General features: G+C 50.1%; 1 protein-coding gene across 1 annotated transcript in view; it reads left to right on the top strand.

The window, feature by feature from the left end:
- The first annotated feature begins 1,495 nt into the window (after nucleotides 1-1,495).
- Nucleotides 1,496-19,878, top strand: part of GNG7 (G protein subunit gamma 7) — a 131,086-nt gene continuing 112,703 nt past the window's right edge. Inside the window, exon 1 of the mRNA XM_028483510.2 lies at nucleotides 1,496-1,514. The gene's annotated coding sequence lies outside the window, so the exon portion shown is untranslated. The remainder of the gene's footprint in view (nucleotides 1,515-19,878) is intronic.

Genomic DNA, 19,878 nt, shown 5'->3' with positions numbered 1-19,878 from the left:
TGCGTCTGGGGCTGCTGAACAGTCACACCTTGGACATAGGTCCTGCCAACCCTGGGCCCTAACCGGCCATGCATGGAACTTAGAAGGACGGCAGGTGCTCTGGGGTCCCTGGGAGAAAGCAGTGAGTGAGGCAAGGCTGTGGGATTGTTGAAAGTCCTGCCCTCCTTTCAGGAAGGGGGACTCGGAGAGCGGGTAAGATGTGGGGGAGGTGAGAGGTCAAGAATTATGGAACTTTCTGGAACCTTCTGGAACCTGGTGGAATGCAGGTGGCCTTGTGGCATAGTGAGACTTTGGAGTTGGAGTAATTGCTTAGCCACTGGATGACTTTCTCCCTGCCTGATTTTGGGCCAGAGGATGAGAGATATTTGGACGGGGCAAGAGGGCCTTAGGGTGTCACAAGGATGGACTTGTCCTTTGAGCCAAAGGGACATTTGCACTGACATCTGTGGAAGGTTGGCAGCGCACAGGCCACACTCGGTCACTGCTAGGGCAGCGGCCGGTCACCCGGGAGTGGCTGGTGGGTGGGGGAATATCTGTGCGCCGTAGACATCTGCGTTGTTGTCTCGCAGGTGCAATCCCCGCCGTCTGCGTTCCTCACCCTCCACGCCGGACCTTCTCCAGGCTCATTGCCTCCAAAGCGGGGTACCCCCCTCGGCCCTGCTGACAGTGGGGCTCGGTCATCCTCTGGGGGGCCGTCCTGGGCACTGTGGGGTGTGGAGCAGCCTCTCTGGCCCTGCCCACTCGATGCCAGGAGCACCCCCATCCAAGTCACGATGACCACAGATGTCCCCAGACATTGTCCAGTGTCCCTGGGATGGGGTGGGGGCAGAATTGGTATGTAATGGGATCAAAGCCAAAGATAACATGTTTGGAATTGTTGGCTGCTCTGTGATGCCTGTTGACATCAGAGTGAAGCTTGAAGCCCCACACTGACTCAGCACTGCCTGGAATGTTCTGTCTCCAGATGCTGTTCCCAAACCATCTTCCCTAGAAAAATTCTTGGTAGCACGTATGGAAATGTAATTAAGCGGCTGTTTTTCCTCTGCGGGGATGACATAGATTTGGGTCTGTAATAAAGATGAATGAGTCCCTCTAGCCCTGAGGGCCAGGCTGGGTAGGCTTTCTCAGCCGCCCCACTGCTGACATCAGGGCTGCGGTGGAGCCGGCTTGTCCTCTGTGGGCCCGTCCTGGGCGCTGTGGGGTGTGGAGGAGCATCCCTGACCCCCACCTACTCGATGCCAGGAGCCCCCCAGTTGTGATGACCACAGATGTCCCCAGACATGGCCCAGTGTCCCCTGGGGGCAAAATTGTTTCTCTTCTTCATTGAGAACCTCTATGCAATATATGTGAATGTAAGTTTTTCTTGGTATCCTACAGGATCTTGGGGAACTCTTTCCCAGCTGTGGGGTGAAGCCCACATATGAACCAATTTAGGTCATGGCTGTCCTTCAGAGCTGTCCTCAGAAGAGGGGCCACGCAAGCTGAGATTTGCAGTCTCTCACCAGCCTGGTTTGGTAAATAACGTTCCCTGCCTTTTTAGCTCCGAGCGAGCGACCTCTTTCTCTCCTTGCTGGCCAGCATTTCCTGGTCTTTGCAGTCACGGGTTTTCAATGGATAACACTGAACTTGGCCATGGCATTCTCCCTTCCAGTATTCCCTGAGCCTGGATGTCTCGTAAAAGCCAGACTCCTGTTTCCTGTGATGGTCCGGGGGTTTAATGAGGCCCCCTCTGTGGCGGAGAGACCCTTTAGTTCCACCGTGCATCTGTCTCCAAGAATGTGATCTGTTTCAATTCATTTATGAATATGACCAACTGTCAGGGTGGTTGGCACAGTCAGGATATATTTGAAGACTATAAAGCAGTTTGCAACCCCATGGAATGTTCCATGTGTTAAAACATTGGCAATCCCAAGTGTGTAAAAATCTGGACTTTTATCTATTCTGGTCTCAGCCAGAGGGGGAGGCGTTCTGGCAGTTCTGTTTTAAGAAAAGTAGTACGATATATATACATATATATAAACATATAGCATTGTTTTCTGAATCAGTTTTTTATTTTTGGTGACACACAACAGCACAGCTTTCAAACCTGATAATGCAGAAAAACTGCCTGATGTAGTATATGCTATTGAGTGTGAAAATCTGCTTATGATCGTCAGCTAAGGATAATTCACCACCCCCAGATTTCACATCGAAGCAGGTGTCCTCTCCGTCTTCAGACAGTCACCTTGGGAGACCTTGTCCTTGGAACGTTGCATAGATGTGATTGCCTTCAAGAGCAGGCTGCCCTGCTTTTGTATATTTCAAATATACAAATTTGTATGTTTCAAATACATTTCAGATTTTCACCTTTAGAGGGTGGATTTGAATTTGGAAGCAGTCGGTATAGCCTGCTCATGCTTCATAACAAGTCACCACAAACTTAGTGGCTTGAAACGACACACGTTTATTGTCTCACAGTTTCCGTTTCCACGGGTCAGGAATCCAGGTGCAGCGTAGCTGGGTCTTCTGCTCAGGGTCTCTCAGGCCGCAGTCAGATTGTCGGCCTGGGCTGCTGTCTTTTCTCTCAACTGGAGAAGGATTGCTTCCAAGCTCACTCATGTGGCTGTTGGCATGGCTTAGTTTCTTGTTGGCTGGAGGCTGTTCTCGGTTTTTTGGCTGTTGGCCAGTGGGCCTCCGCAGCATGGAAACCTGTTCATCACAGCAGCAAAGGAGAGAGTCTGCTAGCAAGGTGGAAGTTACATTCTCACACACGATAGTCATGGAAATGACATCCCCAGCCAGTGCCGTATTCTAGCGGTTAGAAGCAAGTCACAGGTCCTGCTCTCACTCAGCGGGGGGGCAGTGATACAGGCACGGGGACCAGGAGTTGGGGGTCGCTGGGGGACCATCTTAGAGTGCCCTCCACCCAGCCAGAGGTCCCTCAGTGGTGAGTAAGGTGGACGGCCCAACAGGAACAGGGTTGATTTTGCTTGAATGGGAGATATTACTATTGCCAAGTCACAGGAGTGTATTTCTTCGGTATAAGATTTTTGCTTTGTCTCTGAAAGTGATTTCTGAGGATGCATCCAGAAATGTCACGAGATGGCATATTCCTTGGAAATAGTTTCTCAAGGTGGCTGTTTGAAGAGAAGGATGCCTACTTAGTTCTTTCATGGTGGTTAATCACCCAGCTCCTTGCCTTGGATCACCTCATGTGTTAATGGAGAATTAGAGACCAGCCTTTGCTTGTTTCAAGGGTGACTTAGGATGGGATGAGAGGGAGGGAGGCATGCTTGGAGTACTCCTGGATTTGGAGTCCTTCAGGTGTGGGTTGCATCCAGGCTGTGCCACTCAGCAGCTCTGTGACTTTGGTAAGTCACTTAACTTCTCTGAACCTCCATCTTCTCATCAGCAAAATGGAGATGTAAGGGTGACACATAGAAGAGGGCCATTAGTGGGAAAACTAGTGAAATCTGAATAAACCGTGGAGCTTGGTTAATAGTAACATAGCAACGTTCATGTATGACAAATGCACCCTGGTTATGTGAGTTAACATCAGGGGAAGCTGGGTGAAGGATAAACAGGAGATCTCTGTATTATCTTTGTAACTCTTCCGCAAATCTAAAATCATCCCAAAGTAAAAAATCTAGGGCTTCCCTGGTGGCGCAGTGGTTGCGCGTCCGTCTGCCGATGCAGGGGAACCGGGTTCGCGCCCCGGTCTGGGAGGATCCCACATGCCGCGGAGCGGCTGGGCCCGTGAGCCATGGCCGCTGAGCCTGCGCGTCCGGAGCCTGTGCTCCGCAACGGGAGAGGCCACAACAGAGGGAGGCCCGCATACCACAAAAAAAAAAAAAAAAAATCTATTAAAAAAAAAAAGAAGAAGACTCTACTTTTCACCTTTAAAATGGTGAATTTTTTTTTCTATTTTTTTTTTTTGGTCGCACCTGGCGGCATGTGGGATTTTAGTTCCCCAACCAGGGATTGAACCCATGTCCCCTGCAGTGGAAGCCGGGGTCCTAACCCCTGGACCACCAGGGAATTCCCCTAAAATGGTGACTATTAATAAAAGTAATACCCGTGTTGATGAGGGTGTGGACAGAAAGATAGTATAAGATGGCATAATCTTTCTCAACAATAATTTAGTAGTGTGTTTCCGGGAACCTTAAAAATACGTAACGGTCTCTGATCCCTTAATGCCATCTCTAAAAATATATATTAAGAAATACATCAGTAATTAGAGAGAATTACTCTAAAGTAATTAGATTGGCATAAAGTTGCTCGCAGCAGCATTATTTATAAAGCAAAAAATGGGAACAGTCTAAGTGGCCAATAGTAAGGAAATTAGTTCATCAATTATGATATATTAACTCAATGTTAATATATCATGGGCAGCCATGAAAAACGATGTTTTCAAAGAATACTTAGTGATGTGAGAAAATGCAGTGATAGAATATTAAATAAAAATGGCAGAGGAAAAAGTGCCTAGTTGCTTTCCTTATAATTAAAAGCTAATTCCTGGGGCCAAAAGCTCAGCTGAAAGCTTCAAGTTTGCTTTTCTAGAAAGCCGTGGCCAATGCCCAGTAAGTTATATGCGGAGATGTTCTGTATGCTGCCTGTGTCTTGGGGCGCATAGGCTCCTAGTGTGAGTGACAGCAGATGGGGTTACCCGTGCATTGACTGCCTATGACAACACTGCCGCCTCTCGGAGTTAGATTTCCGGAGCCGAAATCCACACGGACTTCATCTCCACAGAGCAATCTTTAAAGTACAAGTTGGGGGGCTTCCCCGACGGCCCAGTGGTTAAGACTCCACGCTTCGATCCCCGGTTGGGGAACTAAGATCCCGCATACCGGGCGCGACGCGGTCCAAATCGGGAACTTTAAGGATTAAAAACAACAACAACAACCCTCCCAGCTTCTCAGGACGCTTGGAGGAGCTGAGGTCATCGGACCACTTCCCACGTGGTGGCAGCTGGGCCGGGAGCAGCGCCCCCTGCCTACAAGCCAGGTGTCGTGTCTCCAGGGACCCACATCGCCATCACCCGCCCGCCTGCCTCAAACTCGTGACCGCGGGAGGGGCACGGAGCTCAGCGCGCGGCCTCCTCGGGCCTCGAGGGGGAATGTTCCCGGGCAAGCTGCTACCCAGCACACAGCCCTCCAGGAGACGTCGGGGAGTCAGGGGAGCGTGGCGGATGCTGAACCGGTTACACGGGAGCACGTTGTGATCGGTGCGAAGGACGCGGCTCGGGGGCCGGCATACGTGGGGTTCAGGAGAGCTGGGGCTTGGGGTGAGGCTGGGAGAGCAGGAGGGAAGGCCAAAGAGGTAGTGCTGTGGGCTGAACTGTGTTCCTCCCGAAAGATATGTTCCAGTCCTAACCCCTGGTACCTGGGCATCAGGCCTCATTTGGAATTAGGGTCTCTGCAGATGTAACTAGTTAAAATGAGTCATGCTGGGAGACTTCCCTGGTGGTCCAGTGGTTAAGACTTCGTCTTCCAATGCAGAGGGCACGGGTTTGATCCCTGGTTGGGGAACTAAGACCCCATAGGCCGGTGCAGCCAAAAAAAAAGTGTACTAAAAAAAAAGAGTTACACAGATTTCGGTGGGCCCTACATCCAGTGGATGGCGTCCCTACAAGAAGGCCATGTGAAGACTCAGACACACAGAGAAGAAGGCCGTGTATGACAGAGGCAGAGATTGGGCTGATGTGTCTACAGGTCAAGAACTTTAAGAATTCTTTAAGAATCACCGGCAGCCCCGAAAGCCAGGAGAGAGCAGGAAGCACTTCCTCCCTCACAGCCTCCGAGGGAACCAGCCCTGCGGACACCTTGATCTCGGGCTTCTGGCCTCCAGCACTGGGAGAGGATACATTTCTGTGGTTTGAAGCCGCCCCACCTGTGGTCATTTGTTGCGGCCAACCCCAGGATATGAATACAGTTGGTGAGGGTCAGGTCATGAAGTAAACAAGGTTTGGAAAACCAAAACAGAACCCCCCAGCAAACCATATATTTGGAACTCGTCAGGTGTGGAACATGCAGAGGTGCCCGGATCGCTGCAGCCTGACTTTTGGTTTCACCTCCTCTCTGCCTCCCTAGTTTGGTCTCTGAGTGACGGGTAGAGTCCAGCACTTACTGCCAAGGAGTTACTTTCAACGGAGCAGGTGGTTTCCATATTTGCCACTGGGCCATATCTGAGGACATCGGTGGTTGTCATGACCAGGGGCTCCTGGCATGGAGTGGGTGGGCCAGGGACACTGCTCCACACCCCACAATGCCCAGGACAGCCCCACAGAGAATGATCTGGCCCCAAATGTCCACAGTGCCAAAGGGGAGAAATCCTGTGTTAGTTATTTGGAAAAACAATTGAGTTAGGTCCCTAGCTCTTACTAGACACCAGAATAAATCCCCGATGGTCAGATGGTGTAAGCCAGGGTCACCCCCACTGTCTGTGAGTCACCTCCCCTCCCTCCCACTCAGGTGTGTATTTAAATGTGTGCGGCATCCCAGGACCTCAGAGGTCAGATGGTCACAGGACACACAGCTTCCTGGGGGTCCGTGGGATCCTTAACCCAGGGGCTCTCACTCAGGGTGATTCTGCCCCCAGGGGACACTGGATGACATCTGGGGACATCTGTGGTGGTCACGACTGGGGGGTGCTCCTGGCATCGACGGGGTGGGGTCAGGGATGCTGCTCCATCCCAGAAAGTGACCGCAGTGCTGATGAGGAGAAAGCCTGGCCAAAGGTGAACTTCAGATGAAAGCGTATTCTGTGGGTCTCAGCACCGGGACCAGAGCTGCACCGAGGCAGCTGGGGCTCCGGGAAAATGAGCTGGGGCAGCTGTGCCCGTCCTCGCTCAGCACGTTCTACCCTCCAGAGGCTGCAGGGCTGACCTTGCAGGGTCAGGGAGACGTGGTTCCCACCAACACCAGAGCACAGAGCAGAAGCCTGGCTCCATCCCACGTGAGAGCGAGGTTGAGATGACAGCGCGGCCCACGCACCGCAGCCTCAAAGGCAAACAGGCTGGCGGGCTGCCAGCCGCCAGTCACCCTGACAGTCCCGCACACCTACTATGACACGCACTCCCTGGGGCCGGGCTGGGGCGGGGCTGGCAGTCGGGGAGTGGGCAGACCCCCTTCTGGCCGAGGATCGGATCGGATCGTGGGGCAGGCCTCCTTGGCCAGAGCCGGGCAGAACCAGCCCGAACTCCTTTCACTTCCAGGGAGGCTGCCTCTGCTGTCTTCTTTCCTCCAACAGAACCTTCAGTGAACACTTAGTCTGAGAAGAGAACCCTGCCAGGCCTTGAGGCGGTGAGAGAGGATCTTTGTGCAGAGCCAGTAAACACTATGAAGGGCCAGGGGGTAAATATTTTCAGCTTTACGGGCCAGCTGGTCCTTTGTAGGAGCGAATGTCATAGCAGCTGTATAAGTGAATGGGTGTGGCTGTGTTTCAGCAAAACTTTATTTACAAACACAAGGAGCGGACAGGATTTGGCCCACACGCGCTGATAGATCAGCACTGCCCATCTCCTTCCGAGGCTCCCTCCCAACTTGGTGGCCGAAGGCTGGCTTTGTTGCCTCTCGGAGCCTCAGTTTCCCCATCTGGAGAGTGAGGATAATTACGCTCCTATGGACCCGTGTGTAGATTGTTAGCTATCATAGGTCAGTGGTTCTCATCTGGGATGTCCTGCCACAGGGGACACTGTCTGGGGACATCTGTGGTTGTCACGACTCGGGGTGATCCTGGCATCAAGGGGGTGGGGGCCAGGGAGGCTGCTCCACACCCCGCAGCACCGAGGACGCCCCTGACAGGGAATGACCCGGCCTTGAATGTCTGCAAGGCCGAGAGGAAGAAACCCTGATGTAGATAAAAGTGTCCAACAAGTCACCTTGCAAAGACCAGGATGCCGAGTCGTATTGGCTGTCTGTCTGGCTTTCTTTGGACTACGGCTTCACCCTCATGTTCCAGAACTCTCCATCCATAAAACCGCTGCCCTCCCCCAGGCCCAGGCGCTGGCTGCGCACTCAGCAGGCCTCGCTTCAGCACCGCCTGGGCTCCATGGCCTTCCGAGTGGATGCGCCACGTTACCCGGATCCGCCTGGGATGTTCCAGAAGATTCCTCATGTGAAGCAGCCCCTGTGCCGGGGTCCACCATGGCTGTCGCAGGAGCCACTCAGCCACCTGTCTTTTCTCCCCCTCCTCACTCCTTTCCTGAGAGCAAACTTCCCCTGCTGATTGGCATATCCTGTTCTTAGCGTCTTGTCTTTTCTGGGCTTTATATAACCCTGTCATTATTGGATGCTGTCACGGGAACTTAATGTTCCCTCAATCACATTTCAAAGCCTTCTTGAACATAAGTAGCTAATTGTCATCACTCCCTTCTTTCCTTTTTCTTCTTAAATGAACTTTTCATTTCAGACTAGTTCTAGATTCACAGGAGAATTGGGAAGACAGTACAGAGAGTTCCCACGTACCGCCCCCCGCAACCAGTCCCCCCTGTTCTTAACATCTTACATCAAATCTGGTACATTTGTCCCAATTAAGAAACCAATACTGATATGCCATTATTAACTGAAGTCCCTACTTCATTTGGATTTCTTTAATTTTCCCCCGATGCCCCTTTTCTGCCCCAGGACACATGCAGGATCCACAGGGCACTGAGCTGTCACATCTTCTAGAGGTTTTCTCAGACTCTCTGTCCCCAGGAACCATTTCTCCCTCTAGGGAAGGATTACTTGGGGCCGTTACCGGTGGCGATTTTGCAGATGGTAAACTGCCCTATCTAGAATGATAAGAAAATATTTTGCTCACCAAGTCAAGATATTTTGGATGCCTTTTGCAGCCAAGGTTGATAAAGAGGAGGTATTTGCTAACAGAAGTCGGCCCATGGATTTTTTTCAAGGTGATGGGGAAGCAACAGCCCCTTCTCTGAATCTGAGAGAAATGATGCCTCTGTGGCGGTGAGGTTTCGTGTTGCAGATGGCCTGGGATGATCTTGCTGGGTGATGGTGAGGGACAGCAGGGTCCTTCTGGTTAGGACCCGGGGTCTAGTTTCCCTCTGCAGCGGTGCCTCCGTGTGAGCACTGGTGCCATCTCCTCATAGACCATCGTCCAGTCTGGGGGTTGCAAGCTATAGCCTCTGGGCCGGACCCAAGCCACCTGGGTTTGTAAACGTTTGTCGGCACAGAGCCTCACCCACTGGTCGATGACTGGCCAAGTCCAGTAGTAGCGACGGTGGCCAAAAGTATTTGCCACTGGCCCTTCACAGAAACACTTTTCTGAGTCCTGGCCTTGTCAACAAAGCGGTTAATAGATGTTCTAATGTTATGAAGAAGTCCTACTAATAAAGAAGTTATACGCTATTAACAATATGCCAGGCACTGCTTTCTGCATTTTATAGATGTTCACTTATTTAATCTGAAAAAACCAACCTGCTCAGGTGTGGGGTGCTGACGTCATTGCCATGTCACAGATTTGGAAATTGAGGCACAGGCGGGCCTTAGTCAGTCATGAAGGTGGGACTGAACGCTGCCCAGGCTGCCTCTCAGATGCAGGAATATCTGTCCCCACCCACCCCCTTCCGGGGGACTGAGTGAAGCTATTTTAATTTTGAGTGGAAAACGAAATCTGTGTGTACATGGTTTTGTTTTTTTTTTTCTGTTGGAAATTGGTCCTCTTCTCAAAGCAGTTGCCCGTTCCCCCATACGGTACAGCACCAGGTGGCGGGGGGGTCTGATGATTGCTGCCTAGCACAGTGGGGTGATCCTGTCCCCAGGGGGACACTGGGAGAGGTCTGGGGACGTCTGTGGTTGTCACACTGGGGGTGCCCTGGGCCTCGGGTGGATGGGGGCGGGGCTGCTGCTGTACCTCCACAGCACCCAGGACGGCCCCCCACAGAGGAGAACCCGCCCAGTGTCAGCAGGGCTGATGGGGGAGACCCTGTATTAATTATTTGGGAAAATATTGAGTCTGTTCCCTGCTCACATCAAGAAGCAGAATCAACCCCCGGGGGTCAGACGGTAAAAAGCAGGGAGACCCCACCTTGTGTTATATGGAGGAGGGTTGGGAGTCCCTAAGGCACCAGGACACAGAGCTGAGGGCAGCAGCCTCCTTCCCCCCCTTTCTGCTGAGCCCCCAGAGACCTTTAGCCCCTGGGTCAAGCATGCCAGGACCTTTTGTCCCGTCTGATTGGGGAGTGCTGGCCCCTGACCTGTTCAGTCCCGTGGCTTTGGAGCAGCGTGTCCGCCCTGGGTGCCTCCCCACGAGTCTCTGCCGGGGCTCACGAGCTCAGGTGGCGAGGCTCAGGCTGCCGTCCCCCACCCCCCAGGCTTCTCCTCCCACTTCATGCAATCAGAGCTCCTCAGGGTGACACATTGAGATGGTTGCTGTGGTGATGAGTGAAGGCTGGGGTGATAACTGCAGTGCGTGTCTGTATCGAGCCTCCAGTGAGGCAAGGTGCGCTTGCCACACACTGGTGGGATGTCGCTGTGGGAAGGGAAGGGGGCTCAGACCTCCCGGGCCCACCCACTCGGTTCCCAGAAGGGGCCTGGGCCGGGAGGATCTGCCTGTCGCCAGGTGCTGGGTCCCTGCCATTCCTGCCCGTGAGGGGCATGCCAGAGCAGAGGGTCTCCCCTGGGGGCAATCTCGCCTCCCAGGGGACACTGGGTCACGCCTGGGGACATCTGTGCTTATCACAACTGGTGGAGGGGCTCCTGCCATGAGTGGGTGGGGACCGGGGATGCTGCTCCACACCCCACAGTACCCAGGACGGCCCCCCACAGAACGACAGGCCCCCATGTCAGAAGGGCCGAGGGCAAGACCCTGCTTTAGAGGGAAGCAGATCATGGCAGTGGATTTGTTCAGTCTCACAACCAGCTGCTGGTATTTCTTGATGATCTGTGAGACCCCAAAGGCTTCCTTTTCTTGTCCCAGTTGTTCTACCGCTCTCCCCTCGTTGAATTTACTGTGTCCCGTTAGTCTCTTGTGTCCCCCCAGATGATCAGGTCTATAGATGGGAAAACAAGAAAATGAAAAATCCAATGCTGTTAGTTGCTTGCCGTTAGAAAATCGTACTGGTTGAAAAAAATATACATGGAGCTGTCTGGTGAATCAGCCCAGATGGCAGGTGTATCAGTCATCTCTTGCTGTGTAACAAATTACCCTAAAAACTTAGTTTAAACACCCAACATTTACTCTCTCACAGTTTGTATGGGTCCGGAACTTGGAAACAGCTTAACTTGGTGGTTCTGGCTCGGGGTCCCTCGGGAGTCTCTAAAGCACACGTCAGCCAGGGCTGCCTTATCTGAAGGCTCGACGGGGCCAGAGGAGCTGCTTCCAGGATGGCCCCTCACGTGGCTCCTGTCCACATGGGCCCCCATGGTGCTGCTTGAACCTCTTCACTACATGGTGGCTGGCTCCCTGAGAGCAGACAGAAGCCACACGTCTTTTATGACTGATCTCAGAAGTGACCTGCTATCACGGCTGTCATGTGGAATTGGTCACGAAGACCCTGATACTAAGCGGGTGGAGACTGCAGGAAGGCCGTGAATCTCAGGAGGCTGGGATCATTGGAGACGCTGCCACAGCAGGTGAACGTAGCTCTGGAAATCAGTCAGGATGGGAACATTAGTTGCCCAATGTCCCTAAAAGAAATAAAAGGGCATACCACCTGCCACCACAGAGAGATGCTCTATGGAGTGACTGAGATTGTGATTTTGTCAGGAATTAGGGGCACAGTCAATTCCCAGGGCAATCTGGATGGAGTTGCAATTCCTGGAACCCTACTTGGGCTGCCTTTTGTCCACTTATTTTAGCCACTTTCACCCTCCTCCCTGCAAAGCTTTGACGACAGCAACAGGGTGGGTGGAGGACAAGTTTCTATGGTCCCATCTCTGCGTTCCACGCAGTGTGGAGGAGAGGGGCCTCGCCAAAAGCTTCACGCCAGTAGGTGGAAGGGACTGAATCTCCCAGGCTGGGAGTGGTGATGGGAATGGGTGAGAGTCAGGCTGATGCGCGGAGTCTGGCCCGCGCAACGAGAGGAGGAAAGAGGTTGCCTGCTGCCCGGCGCGATCTTGTAGAAATCAGCTCAGCACTGGCCAGAATATGCTTTCCATCGGCCAAGTGAGATTTGGGAGTAATCCCAGGGCGTGATCCTATTAGGGCTCTTGTCTGATCCGCTCGTGGGGCCTCCATGGTCCCCGGGCCTGGGGATGGCTCCGGAGTAGGTTAATCCAGGCTGGAGTGGCCAGAAAGTCTTGATCCTGATGGTATGATCTTGTTATGATACTGGCAGGGGCTTTGGGGGACACGTAGAAAATCCATTTGGCCAGGATTGACCCAGCTTGTGTCTGGGTCCTGTTCACAACAGCTTGATGAATCGGCTGGTCAAGTGTGAGCGCAGAGCCGTCATCTGGGCTATGATGGGCTCCCTCCTCCCTCCTTTTCTTTCTTTCTCTCATCAGAGTTCCTGGTTCTCAGTATAACCCTCCTAATTCATCCCTCTTCTAACAGGCCGCTTTTTAGAGTAGTTTTATTTTTTAAAAAATTTTTTGTTTATAAACTTATTTATTTAAAAAATTTTGGGGGGCTTCCCTGGTGGCGCAGTGGTTGCGCGTCCACCTGCCGATGCAGGGGAACCGGGTTCGCGCCCCGGTCTGGGAGGATCCCGCATGCCGCGGAGCGGCTGGGCCCGTGAGCCATGGCCGCTGAGCCTGCGCGTCCGGAGCCTGTGCTCCGCAACGGGAGAGGCCGCAACAGAGGGAGGCCCGCATACCACAAAAAATTTTTTGGCTGCATTGGGTCTTCGTTGCTGCACGTGGGCTTTCTCTAGTTGCGGTGAGCAGGGCTACTCTTCGTTGCAGTGCATGGGCTTCTTGTTGGAGTGGCTTCTCTTGTTGCGGAGCACAGGCTCTAGGCGAGCGTGCTTCAGTAGTTGTGGCTCGCGGGCTCTAGAGCGCAGGCTCAGTAGTTGTGGCGCACGGGCTTAGTTGCTCCGCGGCATGTGGGATCTTTCCGGGCCAGGGATCGAACCCTTGTCCCCTGCATTGGCAGGCGGACACTGCACCACCAGGGAAGTCCTGGGGACCTGCTTTTAAATGCAGTGTTCTAGGGCTAGAGTCACTCACATCGTCGGGTGTTGAAGTGTGCAGTCGGCAGAATAAGGGACCCCCAAAGACATCCGTGTCCCGATCCCCAGAACCTGTGAATGTGTCACCTTATTATGGTGAAAGCGACTCTGCAGATGGGGATAAGTTAAGGCCCCTGAGACGGGGATGAACGTCTGGCGTCCGAGGCGGTCACACCAGTGCACCTCCCTGCGGCCGCGTTGCGAAAGGTCCTGTGCTTTTCCATCCGGGTCCTGCTGAGATGCTTGAGGCCCCCGCCCCCAACCCGGGCTCAGCGAATCGGGAATTAAGAACCACAGGTGGTTGGTTTCCAGCTCCTATTGCATTAGGTGCGAAGTGAAAAACAACAATTAAAAAAAGGAAGGAAAAAGCATTTTCCTGGAACACCCCACACGAGATGTGGGGCTGCCACACCCATATGACCTTGCGTGGGTGGAGGTCCCTGTCAGCGTCGGCCTCCTGGGTGTTCAAGCAGGAACCCACCCCGCATCGGGTGCAAACCTCTTCAAATCAGAGAGCTCCGTCCGCTACGAAAACGGAGTGGGTTCCTAGTTCCTACCCTCCACTCGGTCAAAATTGCCCAGTGGGTCATTACCTGACCTTCCAAGACTAGACAGGCCAGACCCATACAAACAATAATAATTAGAAAATGAAGTAGCAATAATAAAATTATAATGAATTATTCTGATAAAACGAATAGAATAAGGAAAAAATAAAATAATGAATAATTATGAAAGAAGATAAAAATAATTTTGGGGGGGTTCATCAGTTTTATTTGTGTTAATTAAGCACAGCTAATGAACAAATACTTATTTATTCATGTTGAGGCAATTTTCTTTGCCAGATCAGTGAACAGTCTGTAAAGACAGAAAATCACCAGGCTATATACCATGGAATATGTGCAGTGAAATCACACAGAAATCACACTTTTGTAAATATGTTTTTCACACACACCACATACTACTGCTGTTCTTTTTTTTTAAAATTTTACTTATTAAACTATAGTTGATTTACAATATTGTGTTAGTTTCAGGTGTACAGCTTCAGATTCTTTTCCATTGTACTTTATTACAAGATACTGAATATAGTTCCCTGTGCTATACAGTCGGTCCTTGTGTATCTATTTTATATGTAGTAGTATCTGCTAATTCCATACTGCTAAGTTATCCCTCCCCCACCCCCCATCCTCTTTGGTAACCGTAAGTTTGTTTCTGTCTGTGAGTCTGTCTCTGCTTTGTAAATATGTTCATTTGTATCATATTTTATGTAAGTGATATCATATAATATTTGTCTGACTTACTTCACTTAGTATGATAATCTCTAGTTGCATCCATGTTGCTGCAAATGGCATTATTTCTTTCTTATTTTTAAAATATTTATGTATTTATTTTTGCCTGCATCGGGTCTTAGTTGTGGCCTGCAGGCTTCTTTCTAGCTGTGCTATGCAGGCTCCACAGGGCGTGGGCTCTGTAGTCGTGGCACACGGGCTTAGTTGCCCCATGGCCTGTGGGATCTTAGTTCCCAGACCAGGGATCGAACCTGCATCCCCTGCATTGGAAGGTGGATTCTTAACCACTGGACCACCAGGGAAGTCCCTCATTCTTTTTTATGGCTGAATAGTATTCCATTGGATATATACACCACATCTTCTTTATCCATTCATCTGTTGATGGACATTTAGGTTGTTTCCATGTTTTGGCTACTGTGTATAGTGCTGCTATGAACGTTTTTAAATAATAAAAATAATACATGATGAAAGAAGATAAAAATAATTTTTAAATAATAAAATAATGAGATAAGAATTAAAAATAAGTCATAAAAATAAAATAATGAAATAAAGATTTTAAACAAACAAATAATTAAATAAAAGCAATACTATGATTTTTGAGTACCTGGCCGAGAAGGGGCGAGAAGGAGAAATGGGGCGGCCATTTTTTTTTTTTTTTTTTTTTTTTTTTTTTTGCGGGAAGCCATTTTGGAGAACAGTCCAGCAGTTCCTCAGAAAGTCCAGTGTGGACTTGCCAAATGACCCCAAGGTTTCACTGCTGGGACTGTGCCCGGAGAACGGGAAGCTCACATCCATCCACACAGAGATTAGCGGGAGAGACGTGCTGCAGTGGCCCCTTCCTGGCTGTCAGGTCTCCCGAGCTCCGGGGCGGCCACGTGGCCGGTGTTGGTGGTGGCCCCGCCTGGCACCCGATGTGCTGCTCCCGTGGCCCAGCGCGACAGCGCTAGGGCAGTGTGCGCACACCAGGCCCCGAGCGGCAACTGCCAGCTTTCCTCATTGCCACCCCTCCTTCATTTGACCTTTCTTGCAGAGTGGCCCGGAGGCTCTAGATTTTCCTAAAATGAGGCTCCAGAGAGAACTCAGTTCAAGAAAAGGGAGGTGCCTAAATGCACTGTGGGATCTGGATGGGATTCTGGGACCGGAGAAGGACATTTGTGGAGAAACCAATGACATCTGGATAAAGTGTGGAGTTGGTAGTAATGTACCAATGTTGGCTTCTTGGTGGTGACAAACGCATACCGTGGTGATGGACATCAGAGGTTGGCAAATGAGCCTGGGGGTCAAATCCAGCCTACATTGGCCTGTTTTTAAAATTGTATTAATTAGCTATTTAAATTATAACTAATTTTTATTCTGTAAAATATACATAATATAAAATTTACCATCTTCACCATTTTTAAGTGCGCAGCTCAGTGGCACTAGCACATTCACACTGTCGTGCAGCCATCCCCACCGTCCATCTCCAGAACTTTCTCATCTTCCCAAACTGAAGCTCTGTCCCCATGAAACACTGACTCCCCAGTCCCTGGCCCCCACCATGTACTTCCTGTCTCTGTGGATGTGAGTCCTCCAGGGACCTCAGGTGAGTGGAATCAGACAGTACTTGTCCTTCTGTGTCTGGCTCCTTGAGCATCATGTCCTCAAGGTTTATCCATGTTGTAGCAGGTGTCAGAATCTTCTTCCTTTACAAGCCTGGATAATATTCCACTGTATGGATGCAGCATACTGTTTATCCTTGGCCTATTTTTATACAGCTTAGGAGCTAAGTGCCTTTTACATTTTTAAAGGGTTGAAACGACCAAACAGGAATATGCAGCAGGGAGCCTGGAGCTGACAAATCCTGAATAGTGAACATGTGGTCCTTTGTGGAAAGGATGGCCGACCTCTGCTCTAAGATGTTAACATGAGGGAAGCCGAGCGGGGGTGTTTGGGAACGCTCTGTACTAGCTTCGCAACTTTTCTCTAAATCCACAATTATTCCAAAATGAAAGATTTTTAAAAGGAAAATTTGGGGAATTAAGGAGGTCCTTTTTAAAAAAATATTTATTTATTTATTTGGTCGCACCAGGTCTTAATTGCGGCAGGCAGGCTCCTTAGTTGCAGGGAAGTCCTTCTGAAGCAAGACGTGAAACGCCGGAGTCGTGACTCAAAACCAACTAGGACTTTGCCTTGAAGCTGCATGTGCCTTCTTCTCGTTTCTCTTTTTATTACGAGCGTTATTATTTTGTAACTTTGAAGACGATGATTAATCAGTTAGTGTGACACTGCTTCACATTTGGGACCTCCCCGCTGGAGGATTCCAGGACATGAGATGCACCACCGTGATTTTTGCAGTGTTTCTCTCTGCTCAAAAACTTTAGGATTTCTCTGTTCCTGGCCTGCAGAGCCCTCTGGAATCTAACTCTGGTTTAGGGATTGTCAAACTAATTCTCTAAAGTCCAGAGTGTGTATATTTGGCTTTGCAGGCCTCGCACTCTCTGTGGCAGCGACCCAATTCTGCGGTCGTAGCGCAGAAGCAGGCTCAGACGATCCAGAAGTGAAGAGGAGTGGCTGTGTGCCAGTAAAACTTTATTTACAAAAGCAAGCAGTGGGCTGGATTTGGCCCATGGGCCAGAGCTTGGCAACCCCTGCTGTTGTTTATCATTTCACCTTTATCTAATATTTCTCATTGCCTGTCCGGTATTGGGAAATGATTAGGAATACATGCCTGGGGTCTGTCCGACTTGCCTTTAAGGCCTGGCTGTGCTCACACGTGACCTTGAGCAACTTACTTTCTTCCTCTGTGACTCCATTTCTTCCTTCATAAGAAGTGAATTATAATATTTGTTAGGATAATTAAATGAGCACATATATATATGTTTATATATATATATAAATAAGTGGATATATATATGTGTGTATATATACATAAAACTCAGCACAGAGACTGGCATGTATGTGTTCAGAAACTATTATTCTACTGTATGATTTATTTAAATAGTCTCCTATTGTATTAGTTAGCTAGTGCTGTGTAACAAATCACTACAAAGTTAGTGACAACACACTTTTATTATCTCACAGTTTCTGTGGGTCAGGAATCTGGGTTTGGTTTAGCTGGGTCCTCTGTTCAGGGCCTCTCTCTCACTGGTTACAGTCAAGGTGTCGGCCGGGGCTGGCGTCTCATACGAAGGCTCAACTGGAGAAGTTGCTGCTTCAAAGTTCGTATGGTTGTAGGCAGGATTCAGCTCCTGTGGGGCCTTGGTTCTTTGGCTGTGCTGGAGGCCACCCTCAGTCCCCTGCCACGTGGGCCTCTCCAACACAGCCGATTGCTTCACCAGAGCGTGCACGCTGAGAAGGTGACAGTCTGCTAGCAAGATGGAGGTTGATGGCCAAAAGGCATGTGAAAAGATGCTCAAAGTCACTAATTATTAGAGAAATGCAAATCAAGACTACAATGAGGAATCACCTCACACCAGTCAGAATGGCCATCATCAAAAAATCTACAAACAATACATACTGGAGGGGGTGTGGAGAAAAGCGAACCCTCCTACACTGTTGGTGGGAATGTAAGTTGGTGCAGCCACTATGGAGAACAGTAGGGAGGTTCCTTAAACAACTAAAACTAGAGTTACCATATGATCCAGCAATCCCACTTCTGGGCATATATCCAGAGAAAATCATTATTCAAAAAGACAGATGCACCCCAGTGTTCACAGCAGCACTGTTTACAATAGCCAAGACATGGAAGCAGCCTAAATATCCGTGGACAGAGGAATTGAGAAGGAGGATGTGGTACATATACACAATGGAATATTACTCAGTCATAAAAAAACAATGAAATAATGCAATATGTAACAACATGGATGAACCTAGAGATTATCATACTAAGTCAAATAAGCCAGACAGAGAAAGACAAATATCATGTGATATCACTTATATGTGGAATCTAAAAAAAAAAGGATGCAGGTGAACTTATTTCCAAAATTTGTGGTTACCAAAGAGGAAAGGTGGGTGGGGGAAAGGATAAATTAGGAGGTTGGGATTGACATATATACACTACTTACTATGTATAAAATAAATAACCAACAAGGACCTACTGTATAGCACAGGGAACTCAATATTTTGTAATAACCTATAAGGGGAAAGAATCTGAAAAAGAATATATACATGTCTGTGTGTATGTATAACTGAATCACAGTATGTATGTACTATGCTGTGTACCTGAAACTAACATGATATTGTAAATCAAGTATACTTCAATTAAAGCAAAAAGAATTACAAAAAAATGCAGGTCACAGTCTCCTGGAACTTGATGACAGGAGTGGGCCTCGCCTAACACCACCCAACTGTGTCGGGCTGGCCCGCGCACCCCAGATCCACAGGGCTCTCCAGTCTGTACCCTTGGCACCGACTGGAGTGTGCAGAATCCCCAGAACTAGCGAGCACCTCCTGTGGGCCGGCGGTGACAGCAGTGTGAGCTGCCATGGTGAGCAGAGCACACGCTATTCCTGCAGTCTGGGATCTCGCCTCTCTCGGGGGAGACTCAGCTTTGAACCATGTGATGCTGATGGACACCAGGTGTCTTCAGGGGGGATGACACTGTCCCGGGATTAGTGCGATGATGGCACAACCCTGTGAATCTCCTAAAAGCCACTGAACTGGACACTTTATTTATTTATAAATATTTATTTATTTTTGGCTGCATTGGGTCTTCGTTGCTGCGCACAGGCTTTCTCTAGTTGCGGTGAGCGGCTAGAGCGCAGGCTCAGTAGCTGTGGTGCACGGGCTTAGTTGCTCCGCGGCATGTGGGATCTTCCTGGACCAGGGCTTGAATCCGTGTCCCCTGCATTGGCAGGCGGATTCTTTACCACTGCGCCATCAGGGAAGCCCGAACTGGACACTTTAAAAAGGTGAATTTGGGGGCTTCCCTGGTGGTGCAGTGGTTGAGAGTCCGCCTGCCGATTCAGGGGATACGGGTTCGTGCCCTGGTCCGCGAGGATCCCACATGCCGCAGAGCGGCTGGGTCCCTGAGCCATGGCCGCTGAGCCTGCGCGTCCGGAGCCTGTGCTCCGCAACGGGAGAGGCCACAACAGTGAGAGGCCCACGTACTGAAAAAAAAAAAAAAGGTGAATTTTATAGTAGGTGAATTCTGTCTCGATTTTTAAAAAAGGAAAGCGTGTGGATGAGGTGGGGCCCACAGGTCATAAGAAGTGCTGCCCAGGGGCTTCCCTGGCGGTCCAGGGGTTAGGACTCTGCGCTTCCACTGCCGGAGGCACAGGTTCGATCCATGGTTGGGGAACTAAGATTTTGCAAGCTGGGCGGCACAGCCAAAAAAAAAAGAAAAAATGTCCTGCCCGTGACAAGAGTGGGCGAATGTCCTATCCATGCAGGCCCCTGATCACCACCGTTGTAAGTTCTGTCTGCTTCCCTCCAATGATTTATTTCTCCCTCACAGCGCTGGGCACCTTGCACCTGGTGTTTTTTTCTTCTTTTTTTTTTTTTTTTTTTTTTTTT

Source organism: Physeter macrocephalus, unplaced genomic scaffold (genome assembly GCF_002837175.3).
Source record: "Physeter macrocephalus isolate SW-GA unplaced genomic scaffold, ASM283717v5 random_39, whole genome shotgun sequence".
Classification (NCBI taxonomy): Eukaryota; Metazoa; Chordata; class Mammalia; order Artiodactyla; family Physeteridae; genus Physeter; species Physeter macrocephalus.
This window is presented reverse-complemented; position numbering and strand designations above follow the sequence as displayed.